Consider the following 18,741-nt stretch of genomic DNA (forward strand, 5'->3'; position numbering starts at 1 on the left):
ACAGGAAAGGTGAGTATTGGGATTGTCCTGTCCGCGCCATAGCCCCAACGGTTCCTGTTGCCCTGGATTTGATCAGGACAGAGGAGGCTGATGGGAGATCGAATTGAACTAAACACATTGATGAGAGATAGAGCGGCTGGGAAGGATCCATTCCCATGAGTAGAGAGATTAATAATCAGGGCCGAAAATAAGGAGCCACTTCAAGAAATTTGGGGTTCATTCAGCAAAGCTAATGTATGACTGTTCACAGAAAATTGTGACGAAAATCTCTCGAGTTATTTTGATTAGAAGTGTTGATGATGCTAATACAATCGATAGGATGAACGTAGATTGGTCAATGTATTTGGTGACAGTTCTGTTCTAGCCCTGTGATCGAAACCTGGATCTGAAGGAGTAGAAGGGACATTAACAACATCGATCTGAAATTGGACACGTGACAAGGAACAGAGCCATCATTAACAGTTGGCTTTTGAACTGGAGAAGGTTTCTCGTGAAATTAGCTTGAGGCTTGAGGTATGCAACGTCAAGATAATTTAGGTAAAACACGGAAACGCTATCCTCATTAGCAGACAGTGAAAGGATTACAAGACACAAATTAAACATTTTCGACAAGTGATACAGGGGACTGGGAAGATAAGTATTATAAACTGTGAACAGCAAAGTTCTGGAGCACAACATTTACAATCAAAGACCGAATACATCCAGGTCCTGATTAATCAGATTGCATTGTGGTGCTTTTTTTGCAAAACATCCACTTGTAATGTCCTACAAAAGAGTGACAAAACCCATCCCTCTCAGCCCAGGATAGAAAATCCGAAGGGATGAACGTTTGCTGATTTTCTGAAGATTCACAGAGCTTAGACTGGGTTTTGGTGATTGTTTCTTTTCCACTCCCAGGAGCCGCAGTGGTTTAGGCGTTGAGTTGGGGAGAATAAAATGTGCCCGTGAGCAGCATGTGGGGCTATTTCAGCTTCCCCTCATCTGACTGCGCTGTGAGTTGACTCAGATGTTCTCAGGGACATTTACTGACCCGAGACAGTGAAAGGATTCTCATTCCCGCAGATCTGGAATTCAAACCGTGTGCCTGCTTCAGAACAATGAGAAAGATTAATTGGAGTGTGTGAAGAAACTTTGAGCTGCATTTCAAACAGGTAGGTGGAGTCAGATGCATCATCCATGGCGCCCCGGCCCTGTGCGTATCTCACGCCACCATGCTGCAGAGTTCTGACATGCGCAGCAATGAGAACATTCACGATGTGAACAACCAAAAATAATCACCGTCACTGATTCCCTTCCACAGGCCCAACTTTGTGAAGCAGTATCTTTCACTGGCAAAGGAAACACCCTTGTCCTCAGGTGCCTGCTTCATTTCGATCACGATTTCAAGCACCTCACTGTTCTAGTCTCATTTCCAAACACTTTGCTCAAAGCCTCAAAAGAAGCTCTGCGGGTATCTGCTTGTTCCACCCGAACAGGCAGTGGGTTGCAGATTCCCACCAGTCCCAATTTGAGTGAAATATTTTTCCCCCTCCACTGATTTGAATCTTAAAGAAGAAGCCGGGGAGCAAGCTCCCTTTCTTTTCGACGACATTTCTCATTTTGTACTCGGAAGGGTTCACACCTGCGTGGGGAAACCGCAATGGATTTCAAGTCGATCGCATTAACCACTCGGCCCACGAATACAGAACCACACTGACAGCTTAACTTCCCAGGTCTGTCTGCCAATGGAGCTGAGAAAGAGTGAATCATCGCAGAGTTTGTTTGAATCCAATCACTTCACAGTGATTCGAAAGGGTTTAATATCTGCACATGATGTTTGCAGATATTTCGGTGTTTCACCCCAAAAGATCAAATGAACTTTCAGTTAGAAATGGCAGGAGGAACTCAGCAGGTCAGGCAACATCTGTGGAAAGAGAATCAGAGGCAACATTTCAAAATTGTGTTTTCTCCGACAGGGACTGTGAAACCTGCCGAGTTTCTCTTTTGGTCTCGTCTTCTCAGCAGACGCAGTCCCTTCCGTTAGACATTAATTCAATTCAGAAACCTCTGTGTGGAGAAGATTTCCGTTTGGGGAACATTTTCCTGACCCCATGAAAAGCGCACAGCTTCGCAGCCAAAGAACGGCAGTGAACACACCGCCCCTGGGTGGGCTCGAACCACTAACTTTTCGGTTAACACCCGAACGCGCTGACCAATTGCGCCACAGAGACAGTCGCAGACCCGGGCTGCACCATCGCTTAATGATTTTATAATTCTGCCTCCCCTCCAGGAATTACAATTGTCGTCTATCAGTTTTACTTTTCCATAATCAAGCCTGGGAGATGTGTTGTGGAGATACCGGGGACAGTCTGCAGACACATCCATGTCACGAGGAACTAGCTTTCTTACTCCGGGGCCGGCGCCCTTCAAGCCTTTCAGTGTTTTGCCTGTTCCCGAGTTCTCTCATTGGCTCGCAGGGGAGAAGGGGTTTGAATTCCTGATGTTCAGGAACGACAATTCTTTCAATGTCTCAGATCAGTTCATGTGCCGAGAACATCAGAGTCAACCTCCCGGCCTCTTCAACAAGGGGACGGTGTCTGGACTGTCTCTGCTCAATCGGAGCGGTCATCTTTCATTCTCCTTTAAATCCACTTCCGAAAGTGTTTCTAAAGGTTCACAAAGCTGGAGACTGGGATTTCTGCTTTGCTTCATGAACATTTGAACATTTTCCATTTCCTAACTGACAATATTTTGCCAAATTCTCTTCCCTTGCCTCATGTCCAGGGATGAGGAATTTCCATTCTGGGAAGACATTCCCAAGGTTGAGAATGTTCGCTTTGGAGCAAAGAAGTATAACTGGAGATTTCCTGGGGCTGTTGGTCATGATGGGAGAAGAAGCGGTGGGAATGGGCAGATTAATGATCAGAAGAACCATTTGCCACTGACCAGAGTCAGTTACCTGAGGAGAGGGATTGAAGTTCTTGAATGAAAAGCAGCACTTGTGCCTAATATACACAGAGAATACTGCAGAAAGCCAACAGGTCGAGCAGCATCTGTGGAAAGGGGAATAGAGCTGACGTTGTGAGTCTGATACGTTGTTTGTTCAGAACCCGAGTTTCCTGCATGGCAATCAATTCCCAGACATGAGAAAACGGGTCTTTATTGAGACGGGTTTTGTGAAGTTTGAGCGATAATGCAACCAACAGGAAGTCATTTAAAATCGCCAGCGAAGAAAGCATAGCCAGCAGGTTACCACCCTGGGCGGGGAGCCCCAAAGGATCTCTACGCCAACACCTTAAGTGTTCGGCCACAACTACACGCCCAAAGTTGTGCTCTAAACTTTCTCATGGAATAGTTCTAACAGGAAAGGTGAGTATTGGGATTGTCCTATCCGCGCCATAGTCCCAACGTTTCCTGTTCCCCTGGATTTGATCAGGACAGAGGAGGCTGATGGGAGATCGAATTGAACTAAACACATTGATGAGAGATAGAGCGGCTGGGAAGGATCCATTCCCATGCGTAGAGAAATTAATAATCAGGGCCGAAAATAAGGAGCCATTTCAAGAAATTTGGGGTTCATTCAGCAAAGCTAATGTATGACTGTTCACAGAAAATTGTGATGAAAGTCTCTCGAGTTATTTTGATGATAAGTGTTGGTGATGCGGATACAATCGATAGGATGAACGTAGATTGGTAAATGTGTTTGGTAACAGTCCTCGTTATAGCATCGCCCTCTTGTTTAATTGATTCGACCCTCCTCATCTCTATGTACAGGAATTGATCCCCAGCGTATGTCGCAACTCTGTAACAAAATGCGTCAAAATTACTTAGTAAATCCTGAGTACCAGATCAAGTCACAATGCAGTGGTTCCATGAGCATTGAAAGTAACATAAAACGTACCATGGCAACGATTACTCTGAGATAATCTGGGTGACGAAGTTTCCTAATTTCTTTCCTCGAAATGAATCACATCTTACTCATTTCAGTGTTCTTTAATATGGACTGGTATTAATTCCCATAGCACTTGACCGTTCTAATTCTGTGATTGAGCCATTTATTGGCCTCGATGCATGAGTAGAATCTGTCAATTTTCAAGTGCCACCGTTAAGCCACACCTACAAACTTGTCTCCCGTTCACTCTCAGCTTTCCCTCATAACCGAGCAACGGGGACAGGAAGAAAACGAACGGGAGTAAAACTCAGTTTGAATATGATTCGATTGCCAGTTGAAAAAAGAGCGAATGTTCTGCACAAAAAGCAAAGTTTCACGGGAACATTGCACAATATGGATGTCAAACTCACGACCTCAGAATAAAAATCTTTTGTTCTACTACTGAGGTATTCGAACATATAGTCAGTGTGTGACCAGTTCTTTTATCAAGGCAAAATAACTTCTTAACATTTACGAAAATAAATACATTTATCAGCAGAAGTCTACAACTCCAATGCTTTCTGTTCAAAACTCAGGAAAATCATTAAGATTCCACTTCCTGTTTGCTTCTTTCTCAACGCTAACATCCACTTTCTTCAGTTTCTCTTATTGAATGTAAAGTTGTTTGTCTTTTGTTTGCCTTTTTTTGAAAGCAAATTCGCTTCAATATTAACAAAACGGACAGGCAAATCTGACACACAAACAGCTACTCGCTACCACATATTCCCAATTCTCACTTTCGGATTTGCAAAGGTCTATAAAATAAAGTAAGCAGTTGAGCACGTTTAGAAAGTAGATGACTGACTTTTATGATTGACTCGCTTGGGCCTTTGCCAACGCTGCTCGCAGGTTTCGTGATCAGGACATAATCTCTCTCAGTTTTGCTGAGCCTGTGCTCGGTTCTTTGGGAGATTAGGACCGGTTTGCAGTCGACCCCGATTTACGTTGCATTGTTGTTTTTCACTGGCAGCAGAAGATTAGAGATTATAGGACCAGAACATTGCTGCTTTTCTATTTTTTCCTGTGTCGTTCCATCTGGGGCTGAGGAAAGCGAATCATTATCGGGAAACCAAGAACATTACGTTTCTAAAGATTCAAGTGCAGCAATTCAATCCGTTATCTGTTCTGTGACTGTGTTTGTCCGAATATTGGTATAAGATGCCTGGGTGTGTCTGTATTCGATATTTCAAGAACAAATAACTGGAGAATATTTTCTTGCAGATTGTGTCCCCAATAACAGGCCGGAAATGTGCAACAAGGAAACAGTTAAGATTATAGGAACATAGGAATATGAGTAGGCCATTTAGCCCCTCAAGTGTGTTCCAACGTTCAAAGAAATCATGGCTGATCAGAGGCCTAACTCCATTTATCTGTCTTTGGCCCATGTCCCTTCATACCTTTCCTGAACAAAAAAAAAATCTGTTTCGGATTTAAAGCTGACAAATGATCCTGTACTCACTGCCGTTTATGTAGGATATTTCCAAACATCTGAAAAAATCAATGTGTAGAAGTGCTTCTGAACATGTACCCTGAAAAGTCTGGCCCTAATTGTACAATTTTGCTCCATTTCGACTTACAACTATTTTGGTGAACAGCCGGACTTGCTGACTAAATGCACCAAAGAGTCTGAGATGTAAAAAATCAGTAAGATCACGAAACCCGAGTGTTACCGATTTCCAGCTTCAGACTACAATTACTGAAATAGCAATTGTCCTTTATCAGTGTGACTTTAACAAAATAAAGGTTGGGACATTCATTGTAAACGGTCTGACCACAGACACTGCAGACACACCCATGTCGCAGAAACCACCCCTGTGTGGGGATACAAACAGAGTGGTATGGCAGCCTGTCTGCAATTTCGTTCGTTTCACTTGCATTGTCACTTTTGTCTCGCTTTAGAAACACAAACTCACTAAGCGGAATATAGTCTTTCTCAGCCGTAATCATACGATGGTTTTATAGAACTATCACTGCTTTAAGTATTGGTCGAGTAATTCGGGAACGTGGTTTGGAAGCCGATGGCTCTCACCGTGTTCAAACTTTACCAAATGTCTGCAGAAATCATTAGCCAACATCGGGAAAAAGTGCTTCCAGACATTCCTGAGGAATTTCGGTTTGATAGGCCTTGAACTTCAGTGGAAGGAAGGGAAGCCCCGATGCAGGGGCTGCCTGACCCTCTTTAAAAAACTGTCACCAGAAATTCCAGCCGCAACACGACGTCATAGGACATGCGCAGTGATGGCCTGCAACGATTGTGACGCAATAATGATGCTGGCCCCAGGAACATGAATATGTATTCGGCATGGGTCACGTGATACTGAATCCAAAAAAATAGAAGGTCAGCAAACCAAACATGAGCAAAACCAACGTAGTGTACAAATTCTCATGCAAGGACTGCACAAAACACCACATAGGACAAACAGGAAGACAGCTAACGATCCGTATCCATGAACAACAACTAGTCACGAAACGACACGACCAGCTATCCTTAGTAGCCACACACACAGATGACAAGCAACATTGTTCGACTGGGACAACACTACTCTTATAGGACAAGCCAAACAGAGAACAGCCAGGGAATGCCTAGAGGCATGGCATTCATCCACAGATTAAATCAACAAACACATCGACCTGGACCCAATATACAGGCCACTGCAGCGGACAGCTGGAACTGACAACCGGAAGCGACAGATACAAATCACTATAAATGCCGGAGGAAACATCACAGAAGCGCTTCACAGGAGGCTCCCAAGCACTGAGGATGTCACCTAGACAGGGGACGAAACGTCTGCAACGCAAGTTCCCAGTTCGGCGAACAGAACCACAACAAAGTTTTGTTTGCAGGAACTGAGTGACATAAACAGGATGCTCTCAAATTTCGACAGGAATTACACTTCCGTTCAAGATTTGCGGAAAGCTTTGTAGCTCGGTTGCCGATTGTCGTAGCTCGCCGAGCTGGGAAGTTGATTTGCAGGCGTTACATCCTCTGTCTAGGTGACATCTTCAGTGCGTTGGAGCCACCTGTGAAGCGCTGCTGTACTGTGTCTTCTGGAATTTATTTGGTCCTGTTTCTGCTGCTTTTGTTTGACGGTTCTGGTTGTTCTTTGCAGTGATTGGCATATGTCAATGTGTTTATTGGTGGAGTCCGTGGGTGAGTGCCGTGTTTGTTGATTTCTCTTGGCTGTCCTCTGTTTAGTTGTGCTATGACCGTTGTGCTGTCCTCGTCAATTTTATCGTCCTTGTCATCTGTGTTTGTGTGGGTACCAGAGACAGTGTTTAATGGGTAGATAGTGTTTATGGTTACGGATTGCTAGTTGTCTGCCTGTTTGTCCTGTACTGTATAGTTTTTGTGCAGCCTTTGCATGGAATCTTGTAAACTATATATTTTTTCCACATGATGTGGTTGGGTCTTTTGTTCTGGTGAGTTGTTGTCTGAGCGTGGCTGTCAGTATGTGGGCTGTCATAAATCCGAGTGGTCGGAGATGTCTGGCTATAAGTTATGTGAGGTTTATTATATAAGGTAAAGTGGTGAGTGTGTTGGGTCGTGGCAGATCCTCGTCCCGTTGTTTGTCTGCTTGGCAATTGTGGATGAACTTGCGGTGATATCCGTTCTTGGTGAAGCCTCTGCAGACGTGTTCTTCTTCCCTTCACAGGTCGGTAGTGCTGCAGTGTGTTGTCGCCCTTTTGAACAGCGTCCTAATGCAGCTTCTCTTGTCTGTGTTTTGGTGTTGTCGTTCAGGGTCTGGTCTTGGGATGTGGCTTTTCTATACACTTTTGTAGCACATCCCCCGTTCTGTGTCCTTTCTCCCATAAACCGTCAGCTTCCAGTTTCCTGTCACTTCAACCTCCCACTGTGTTCCCATGACACCATTTCAGTCTCTGATCTGCTGCAGTGCTCCCACAAGGCACAGCGCAACCTGGAAGAGCGAAACATCATTTTCTACGGAGAGAGCGTGCTGCCTTCAGGACCCAACACCGAGTTCAATCATTTTAGAACCTGTCCACCTTCTTCCACGGTCTTTACCCGCCCACACAGCCCATCAGTTCCGAAGACGGATCGTTGGGCTCAAAACATTATCTCTCCTTTCTCTCCACAGATGGACTAGACCTGCTGGTTTTGTTCATTTCAAAATGAATAAAATGTGCAGGGAGACAGAATGAGAAGCACTGTTCTGGAAACTCTTTTGCTGCTTGCAATTCTGAGAACAATGGCGAATGTATTTAACACTGAGCAAGTCTCAGCTGGTTCAGGAGGTGCTGGAGCCAGCGGCCTGTGGCTCGTTGGTCCTGGGGTATGATTCTTGCATTGGGTCTTCTACCGCGCAGTCTTGCGAGAGATCCCGGATTTCTTAACTTGACTTGTGCAAAAATGCCCGATTAAACTTCTCAAAAAGCACCTTCGTTAAACGAGGCTGGGCTCCCTGGAGTCCGAATGGGACAGGAAGCGGGGAAGTGAAATGATCGGAGATAACGTTGAACAGGTTGACGTGAGTGGTCCCGTGTTTGAGGAAGGTCAGCAATGAAGGTAGTTTGGAAAATTGGGACAGCTCTCCTCGGAGAACAGAAGTTTGAAATCCGGCGTGGCAAGTTTTCCAAGTCATGAGGGGTCTAGAGATTGGAAATAATGTCGTGAAATTGTTCCCACGTCTGAAAGGATCAGGAACGATTCGGCAGCGTTTTAAAGTCACGAGGAAAAGAAGTAAAAGTGACATTCGGAAGAACGTTTTCGTACAGGGAGTGGTTAGGGTCAGTAAATCCCTGTCTGACTGTGACAAAGGGGCAGATTCAATGGACACACGGTTGAATTCGATGGTCTTGTTCGACCAACAGAATGTTCAAATCAACACAGCGTCCACACCTCTGGACAGCAGGATATGACATAACAGCCGTGAAGATCTTTGATATGAGTCTGGAACGTGCATGCCAGACGCCTGTCGAAAAGCTGAAGGGTTCTGAAGAAAAGACTGGGTACACCAAATGCAGAGTGGCGCAGCGAAAGTGTGTGGGCCCCACAACCCAGAGACCCGTAGATCGATGCCATCCTCTGTTGCTATTGCGCAAACTATCCTTGAGTAGCTTTCCTTTGAAGTCCAATATCTTGCCTTTGCATCTGCTCCCCAAAACTTCGCGTGTCTGAGTAACATGTGTCAAACTGATACAATCGCCAAATTCACGCAAGCGAAGTGAGTCGCTTCTGGATGTCTGAGTGGTCTTCTCCTGTTCTCCGTCGAGTTCCTCTGAATTGAATCGTAAAACCACTTTTCTGAGATGTCAATCAGCTGATAAAGTTGAAACCCATGCCTTACGTTTTTGTCCATTCCCTGCAGTAATTCACCACGCCGGTTCGGACGTGAATGATAAGACAGTCGGCAAGTCAGAAACCGCATTACGACTCAGACACATTCCCCCACGATTAGGACAGATCACCGATTGGGAATAACTTCAGAGAGAGGGAAGTGACAGAGAATCGCCATGGACCCGATGGGCTGAACGGCTTCTGTCTGCGTGAGAATGATGCTACGTGTTTATGCCGTCCCACTGCCTGTCTCTGGGACAGACAGGCTGAGGGAGCAAAAATGGTTCATTTTTAACCATCCCTTCCGTGTTGGACTGCCTGCAGTTCCTCAGCTCAGGGCCGTGGGGATGACTCTCAGTGAGTGAAGGTTTCACGCGGATTCTCTTCATCTGGGACACTTGGGGCTCAGATGTTAACTGCTGCGCGGTCGCAGCAAAGAAAGCGATGCCCACTTTGCAATAGACGTTCCATAAGATTGCTGCGTGAAGACGATTTCTGAACACCAAGCAGGCTGCACAACAATGTATATTTTCCTGGGCGAAAAGTCCTCGGTGTTCATTTCTCTCTGTCCTGCCAGCACAGCATCTTTCTGTCTCTCCGATAACAGACCTTTGGAGAAAGTTCACAATCAAAGTTGTTCATGTTCCCCGCATTAATGTAACTGACACCTCTCACCCCAAGAGTTTCAGAGAGAGAGAGAGAGAGAAAGAGGGAGAGAGAGCAGAAGAGCGAATGGACTCTTACCCTCCCCCAAACCGACATTCCCCCACCCCCCCTCCCCCCAGAACAACGTGCAAGTAGAAATAAAATGGTTTAATTATCCGCCAGTGGAGATACTCCTGTTCCTGGGGAAGAGACAAACATCAGCCCCCCGGGGACAGAATGACAAGCAGATGTTCTGGAAAGGCTTTGCTGCTTGCAATTCTTGCAGCAATGTGGAATGTACTTCACACTGAGCAAGTTTCAGCTGGCTCAGAGTCTCCAATGTTCATTGCTGTGTTTGCCGCCAGCTCAGAGAAAGAACAATAGGCAGGACGTAGGAGTGAATAACGATCCTCGTGAGAGGGCGAATAACTGTTAATGGAGACTGTTAGTGGCTAACAATACGTCGTGTGTCATAGCAGACGAGGTGATAAGCAGGAGTCTTTCGTGTGGTAGGGGTCAAGGACATGGGGGGGGTTCAGGCCCTATAGTTATAGAACTCGATATTGAAGACCGGAGGGCTGGAAGGGCTCCAAGTGGAAAATGAGATGTTGTTCCTTCATCTGGAGCTAGAACACTGCTGCAAGCCTGAGACAGGGATGTTGGCGAGGGAACAGGGTGATGTGTTAAAGTGGCAGGCAACCGCAAGGTCAGGGCCTTTAGTTTCTGCGGGCAGAAGCGGGATGTTCTGCGAAGCAGTCACCCAGTTTATGCTTCATGCTACGTTGGGGAAACGACACTGTGAGCGGAGAATGCGGTGGAATGAAATAGCAGCAGGGAGACTGGATGAGAAGCAGCTGTTCGGGAAAGTCTTTGCCGCTTGCTCAAATGTATTTCATACTGAGCATGTCTCAGGTCGCTCAAGAGGTCTGGGGCATTACCTGCGTGCGTGCTTTCTGGCTCGTTGGTCTAGGCGTATGATTCGCGTTTAAGGTCAGTTACTGTGCTGATTTGCGAGAGATCCCGGACGAGCCCGTGTTTTTTTTTAACTTGACTTGTGCAAAACTGCCTGATTGACTTTCTCAAAAAGCACCTTCGTGAAACCAGCGTGGGCTGCTTGGAGTACGAATGAGGCAGAAAACAGAGAAATGAAATGGTTGGAGATCGTGTTCAACAAGCTACTTGGATGCTGCCTGAACTGCTGTGCTCTTCCAGCACCACTAATCCAGAATCTGGTTTCCAGCATCTGCAGTCATTGTTTTTACCATAGTGCTCAACAGGTTGACGTGAGTGGTGCGGTGTTTGAGGAATGTCAGCAATCAAGGTAGATTGGAAAATTGGGACAGCTCTCCTCGGAGAACCGAACTTTTCCAAGTCATGAGGGACCTAGAAACAGGAAATAATGTTGTGAAAATGCTCCCACGCCTGAAAGGATCCATAACGATTCGGCAGAATTTTAGAGTCACGAGCAAAAGAAGTAAAAGTGACATTAGGAAGAACGTTTTGGTACAGGGAGTGGTGAGGGTCAGTAAGTCCCTGTCTGACATTGACAAAGAGGAAGATTCAATGGACCCAAAAGGGAATTCGGTGGGCACGTTCAGATGTACAGATTTACGCTGAGAAGGCGAGACAATGAAACGAATAGAAACACACGTTTACTTGAGTGCAGAACCAGCAGAGGGAAGGTGGGCCGCATGGCCGCCGTCTGCGCTGTGACACATGTTGCGATTCAGTGTGAAATCACAGTTCGACCGACAGAATGTGGGAATTTAGGAAAAAGTTTATATTTACACAGCCTCCATACGTCTGGGAAACAGCATATCACACGACAGCAGTGGAGGTCTTTGACATCAGGCTCGAAGGTGCCTGCCGCGTGCCAGACAAAAACCTGAAGTGTTCTGTGCAACCAGCTCCCCAAGCGGCAGCAGAGTGGCGCAGCAGGAGCGTGCTGGGCCCATAACCCAGAGGTCGATGGATCGAAACCATCCTCTGCTATCGTTCACTGTCACCTTGATCTGCTTTCTTCAGCAAGCTTCCTTTGCATCTACTTGCCGATGTTCATATCGATCCACTCCATTCAAACGGCATGGGTTTTTAGAGGTCTCAGTGGTATTCTGTTCTTGGTCGGTTTCCTCTGAACTGAATCGCAAAACCGGTTCTCTACGATGTTTATGAGCTGGTAAAGCTGAAACTCAGACATCGTCCCCCACTATTAGGACGGATACCACCGATTGTGAATAACCTCAGAGAGAGACAAGTGACAGACAGTCGCCGTGGAATCCATGGGCTGAATGGCTTCTGTCTGCGCGAGAATGATGCTACGTGTTGCTGAGGGAGCAAAAATGGTTCATTTTTAACCGTCCCTTCCGTGTTGGACTGCCTGCAGTCCCTCAGCTCAGGGCCGTGGGGATGACTCTCAGTGAGTGAAGGTTTCACGCGGATTCTCTTCATCTGGGACACTTGGGGCTCAGATGTTAACTGCTGCGCGGTCGCAGCAAAGAAAGCGATGCCCACTTTGCAATAGACGTTCCATAAGATTGCTGCGTGAAGACGATTTCTGAACACCAAGCAGGCTGCACAACAATGTATATTTTCCTGGGCGAAAAGTCCTCGGTGTTCATTTCTCTCTGTCCTGCCAGCACAGCATCTTTCTGTCTCTCCGATAACAGACCTTTGGAGAAAGTTCACAATCAAAGTTGTTCATGTTCCCCGCATTAATGTAACTGACACCTCTCACCCCAAGAGTTTCAGAGAGAGAGAGAGAGAGAAAGAGGGAGAGAGAGCAGAAGAGCGAATGGACTCTTACCCTCCCCCAAACCGACATTCCCCCACCCCCCCTCCCCCCAGAACAACGTGCAAGTAGAAATAAAATGGTTTAATTATCCGCCAGTGGAGATACTCCTGTTCCTGGGGAAGAGACAAACATCAGCCCCCCGGGGACAGAATGACAAGCAGATGTTCTGGAAAGGCTTTGCTGCTTGCAATTCTTGCAGCAATGTGGAATGTACTTCACACTGAGCAAGTTTCAGCTGGCTCAGAGTCTCCAATGTTCATTGCTGTGTTTGCCGCCAGCTCAGAGAAAGAACAATAGGCAGGACGTAGGAGTGAATAACGATCCTCGTGAGAGGGCGAATAACTGTTAATGGAGACTGTTAGTGGCTAACAATACGTCGTGTGTCATAGCAGACGAGGTGATAAGCAGGAGTCTTTCGTGTGGTAGGGGTCAAGGACATGGCGGGGGTTCAGGCCCTATAGTTATAGAACTCGATATTGAAGACCGGAGGGCTGGAAGGGCTCCAAGTGGAAAATGAGATGTTGTTCCTTCATCTGGAGCTAGAACACTGCTGCAAGCCTGAGACAGGGATGTTGGCGAGGGAACAGGGTGATGTGTTAAAGTGGCAGGCAACCGCAAGGTCAGGGCCTTTAGTTTCTGCGGGCAGAAGCGGGATGTTCTGCGAAGCAGTCACCCAGTTTATGCTTCATGCTACGTTGGGGAAACGACACTGTGAGCAGAGAATGCGGTGGAATGAAATAGCAGCAGGGAGACTGGATGAGAAGCAGCTGTTCGGGAAAGTCTTTGCCGCTTGCTCAAATGTATTTCATACTGAGCATGTCTCAGGTCGCTCAAGAGGTCTGGGGCATTACCTGCGTGCGTGCTTTCTGGCTCGTTGGTCTAGGCGTATGATTCGCGTTTAAGGTCAGTTACTGTGCTGATTTGCGAGAGATCCCGGACGAGCCCGTGTTTTTTTTTAACTTGACTTGTGCAAAACTGCCTGATTGACTTTCTCAAAAAGCACCTTCGTGAAACCAGCGTGGGCTGCTTGGAGTACGAATGAGGCAGAAAACAGAGAAATGAAATGGTTGGAGATCGTGTTCAACAAGCTACTTGGATGCTGCCTGAACTGCTGTGCTCTTCCAGCACCACTAATCCAGAATCTGGTTTCCAGCATCTGCAGTCATTGTTTTTACCATAGTGCTCAACAGGTTGACGTGAGTGGTGCGGTGTTTGAGGAATGTCAGCAATCAAGGTAGATTGGAAAATTGGGACAGCTCTCCTCGGAGAACCGAACTTTTCCAAGTCATGAGGGACCTAGAAACAGGAAATAATGTTGTGAAAATGCTCCCACGCCTGAAAGGATCCATAACGATTCGGCAGAATTTTAGAGTCACGAGCAAAAGAAGTAAAAGTGACATTAGGAAGAACGTTTTCGTACAGGGAGTGGTGAGGGTCAGTAAGTCCCTGTCTGACATTGACAAAGAGGAAGATTCAATGGACCCAAAAGGGAATTCGGTGGTCACGTTCAGATGTGCAGATTTCCGCTGAGAAGGCGAGAGAATGAAATGAAGCGACTAGAGTCACACGTTTACTTAAGCGTAGAACCAGCAGAGCGAAGGTGGGCCGCAGAGCCTCCGTCTGCGCTGTGACACATGTTGTGATTCAGTGTGAAATCACAGTTCGACCGACAGAATGTGGGAATTTAGAAAAAAGTTTATATTTACACAGCCTCCATACGTCTGCGAAACAGCATATCACACGACAGCAGTGGAGGTCTTTGACATCAGGCTCGAAGGTGCCTGCCGCGTGCCAGACAAAAACCTGAAGTGTTCTGTGCAACCAGCTCCCCAAGCGGCAGCAGAGTGGCGCAGCAGGAGCGTGCTGGGCCCATAACCCAGAGGTCGATGGATCGAAACCATCCTCTGCTATCGTTCACTGTCACCTTGATCTGCTTTCTTCAGCAAGCTGCCTTTGCATCTACTTGCCGATGTTCATATCGATCCACTCCATTCAAACGGCATGGGTTTTAGAGGTCTCAGTGATATTCTGTTCTTGGTCGGTTTCCTCTGAACTGAATCGCAAAACCGGTTCTCTTCGATGCTAATGAGCTGGTAAAGTTGAAACTCAGACATCGTCCCCCACTATTAGGACGGATACCACCGATTGTGAATAACCTCAGAGAGAGACAAGTGACAGACAGTCGCCGTGGAATCCATGGGCTGAATGGCTTCTGTCTGCGAGAGAATGATGCTACGTGTTGCTGAGGGAGCAAAAATGGTTCATTTTTAACCGTCCCTTCCGTGTTGGACTGCCTGCAGTCCCTCAGCTCAGGGCCGTGGGGATGACTCTCAGTGAGTGAAGGTTTCACGCGGATTCTCTTCATCTGGGACACTTGGGGCTCAGATGTTAACTGCTGCGCGGTCGCAGCAAAGAAAGCGATGCCCACTTTGCAATAGACTTTCCGTAAGATTGCTGCGTGAAGACGATTTCTGAACACCATGCAGGCTGCACAACAATGTGAATTTACCTGAGCGAAGAGTCCTCGGTGTTCATTTCTCTCTGTCCTGCCAGCACAGCATCTTTTTGTCTCTCCGATAACAGACCTTTGGAGAAAGTTCACAATCAAAGTTGTTCATGTTCCCCGCATTAATGTAACTGACACCTCTCACCCCAAGAGTTTCAGAGAGAGAGAGAGAGAGAAAGAGGGAGAGAGAGCAGAAGAGCGAATGGACTCTTACCCTCCCCCAACCCTACATTCCCCCACCCCCCTCCCCCCAGAACAACGTGCAAGTAGAAATAAAATGGTTTAATTATCCGCCAGTGGAGATAGTCCAGTTCCTGGGGATGAGACAAACATCAGCCCCCCACCCCCGGGGACAGAATGACCTGCAGATGTTCTGGAAAGGCTTTGCTGCTTGCAAGTCTTGCAGCAATGTGGAATGTACTTCACACTGAGCAAGTTTCAGCTGGCTCAGAGTCTCCAATGTTCATTGCTGTGTTTGCCGCCAGCTCAGAGAAAGAACAATATGAAGGACGTAGGAGTGAATAACGATCCTCGTGAGAGGGCGAATAACTGTTAATGGAGACTGTTAGTGGCTAACAATACGTCGTGTGTCATAGCAGACGAGGTGATAAACAGGAGTCTTTTGTGTGGTAGGGGTCAAGGACATGGGGGAGTTCAGGCCCTATAGTTATAGAACTCGATATTGAAGACCGGAGGGCTGGAAGGGCTCCAAGTGGAAAATGAGATGTTGTTCTTTCATCTGGAGCTAGAACACTGCTGCAAGCCTGAGGCAGGGATGTTGGCCAGGGAACAGGGTGATGTGTTAAAGTGGCAGGCAACCGCAAGGTCAGGGCCTTTAGTTTCTGCGGGCAGAAGCGGGATGTTCTGCGAAGCAGTCACCCAGTTTATGCTTCATGCTACGTTGGGGAAACGACACTGTGAGCAGAGAATGCGGTGGAATGAAATAGCAGCAGGGAGACTGGATGAGAAGCAGCTGTTCGGGAAAGTCTTTGCCGCTTGCAATTCTGAGAGCAATCTCAAGTGTATTTCATACTGAGCATGTCTCAGGTCGCTCAAGAGGTCTGGGGCATTACTTGCGTGCGTGCTTTCTGGCTCGTTGGTCTAGGCGTATGATTCTCGCTTTGGGGCTGTTACTGCGCTGATTTGCGAGAGATCCCGGACGAGCCCGCGTTTTTTAACTTGACTTGTGCAAAACTGTCTGATTAACTTTCTCAAAAAGCACCTTCGTGAAACCAGCGTGGGCTGCCTGGAGTACGAATGAGGCAGAAAACAGAGAAATGAAATGGTTGGAGATCGTGTTCAACAAGCGACTTGGATGCTGCCTGAACTGCTGTGCTCTTCCAGCACCACTAATCCACAATCTGGTTTCCAGCATCTGCAGTCATTGTTTTTTTAGCATAGTGTTCAACAGGTTGACGTGAGTGGTGCGGTGTTTGAGGAATGTCAGCAATCAAGGTAGATTGGAAAATTGGGACAGCTCTCCTCGGAGAACCGAACTTTTCCAAGTCATGAGGGACCTAGAAACAGGAAATAATGTTGTGAAAATGCTCCCACGCCTGAAAGGATCCATAACGATTCGGCAGAATTTTAAGTCACGAGGAAAAGAAGTAAAAGTGACATTAGGAAGAACGTTTTGGTACAGGGAGTGGTGAGGGTCAGTAAGTCCCTGTCTGACATTGACAAAGAGGAAGATTCAATGGACCCAAAAGGGAATTCGGTGGGCACGTTCAGATGTACAGATTTACGCTGAGAAGGCGAGACAATGAAACGAATAGAAACACACGTTTACTTGAGTGCAGAACCAGCAGAGGGAAGGTGGGCCGCATGGCCGCCGTCTGCGCTGTGACACATGTTGCGATTCAGTGTGAAATCACAGTTCGACCGACAGAATGTGGGAATTTAGGAAAAAGTTTATATTTACACAGCCTCCATACGTCTGGGAAACAGCATATCACACGACAGCAGTGGAGGTCTTTGACATCAGGCTCGAAGGTGCCTGCCGCGTGCCAGACAAAAACCTGAAGTGTTCTGTGCAACCAGCTCCCCAAGCGGCAGCAGAGTGGCGCAGCAGGAGCGTGCTGGGCCCATAACCCAGAGGTCGATGGATCGAAACCATCCTCTGCTATCGTTCACTGTCACCTTGATCTGCTTTCTTCAGCAAGCTTCCTTTGCATCTACTTGCCGATGTTCATATCGATCCACTCCATTCAAACGGCATGGGTTTTTAGAGGTCTCAGTGGTATTCTGTTCTTGGTCGGTTTCCTCTGAACTGAATCGCAAAACCGGTTCTCTACGATGTTTATGAGCTGGTAAAGCTGAAACTCAGACATCGTCCCCCACTATTAGGACGGATACCACCGATTGTGAATAACCTCAGAGAGAGACAAGTGACAGACAGTCGCCGTGGAATCCATGGGCTGAATGGCTTCTGTCTGCGCGAGAATGATGCTACGTGTTGCTGAGGGAGCAAAAATGGTTCATTTTTAACCGTCCCTTCCGTGTTGGACTGCCTGCAGTCCCTCAGCTCAGGGCCGTGGGGATGACTCTCAGTGAGTGAAGGTTTCACGCGGATTCTCTTCATCTGGGACACTTGGGGCTCAGATGTTAACTGCTGCGCGGTCGCAGCAAAGAAAGCGATGCCCACTTTGCAATAGACGTTCCATAAGATTGCTGCGTGAAGACGATTTCTGAACACCAAGCAGGCTGCACAACAATGTATATTTTCCTGGGTGAAAAGTCCTCGGTGTTCATTTCTCTCTGTCCTGCCAGCACAGCATCTTTCTGTCTCTCCGATAACAGACCTTTGGAGAAAGTTCACAATCAAAGTTGTTCATGTTCCCCGCATTAATGTAACTGACACCTCTCACCCCAAGAGTTTCAGAGAGAGAGAGAGAGAGAAAGAGGGAGAGAGAGCAGAAGAGCGAATGGACTCTTACCCTCCCCCAAACCGACATTCCCCCACCCCCCCTCCCCCCAGAACAACGTGCAAGTAGAAATAAAATGGTTTAATTATCCGCCAGTGGAGATACTCCTGTTCCTGGGGAAGAGACAAACATCAGCCCCCCGGGGACAGAATGACAAGCAGATGTTCTGGAAAGGCTTTGCTGCTTGCAATTCTTGCAGCAATGTGGAATGTACTTCACACTGAGCAAGTTTCAGCTGGCTCAGAGTCTCCAATGTTCATTGCTGTGTTTGCCGCCAGCTCAGAGAAAGAACAATAGGCAGGACGTAGGAGTGAATAACGATCCTCGTGAGAGGGCGAATAACTGTTAATGGAGACTGTTAGTGGCTAACAATACGTCGTGTGTCATAGCAGACGAGGTGATAAGCAGGAGTCTTTCGTGTGGTAGGGGTCAAGGACATGGGGGGGGTTCAGGCCCTATAGTTATAGAACTCGATATTGAAGACCGGAGGGCTGGAAGGGCTCCAAGTGGAAAATGAGATGTTGTTCCTTCATCTGGAGCTAGAACACTGCTGCAAGCCTGAGACAGGGATGTTGGCGAGGGAACAGGGTGATGTGTTAAAGTGGCAGGCAACCGCAAGGTCAGGGCCTTTAGTTTCTGCGGGCAGAAGCGGGATGTTCTGCGAAGCAG

This window comes from Chiloscyllium punctatum, chromosome 36 (genome assembly GCF_047496795.1).
Source record: "Chiloscyllium punctatum isolate Juve2018m chromosome 36, sChiPun1.3, whole genome shotgun sequence".
NCBI lineage: Eukaryota > Metazoa > Chordata > Chondrichthyes > Orectolobiformes > Hemiscylliidae > Chiloscyllium > Chiloscyllium punctatum.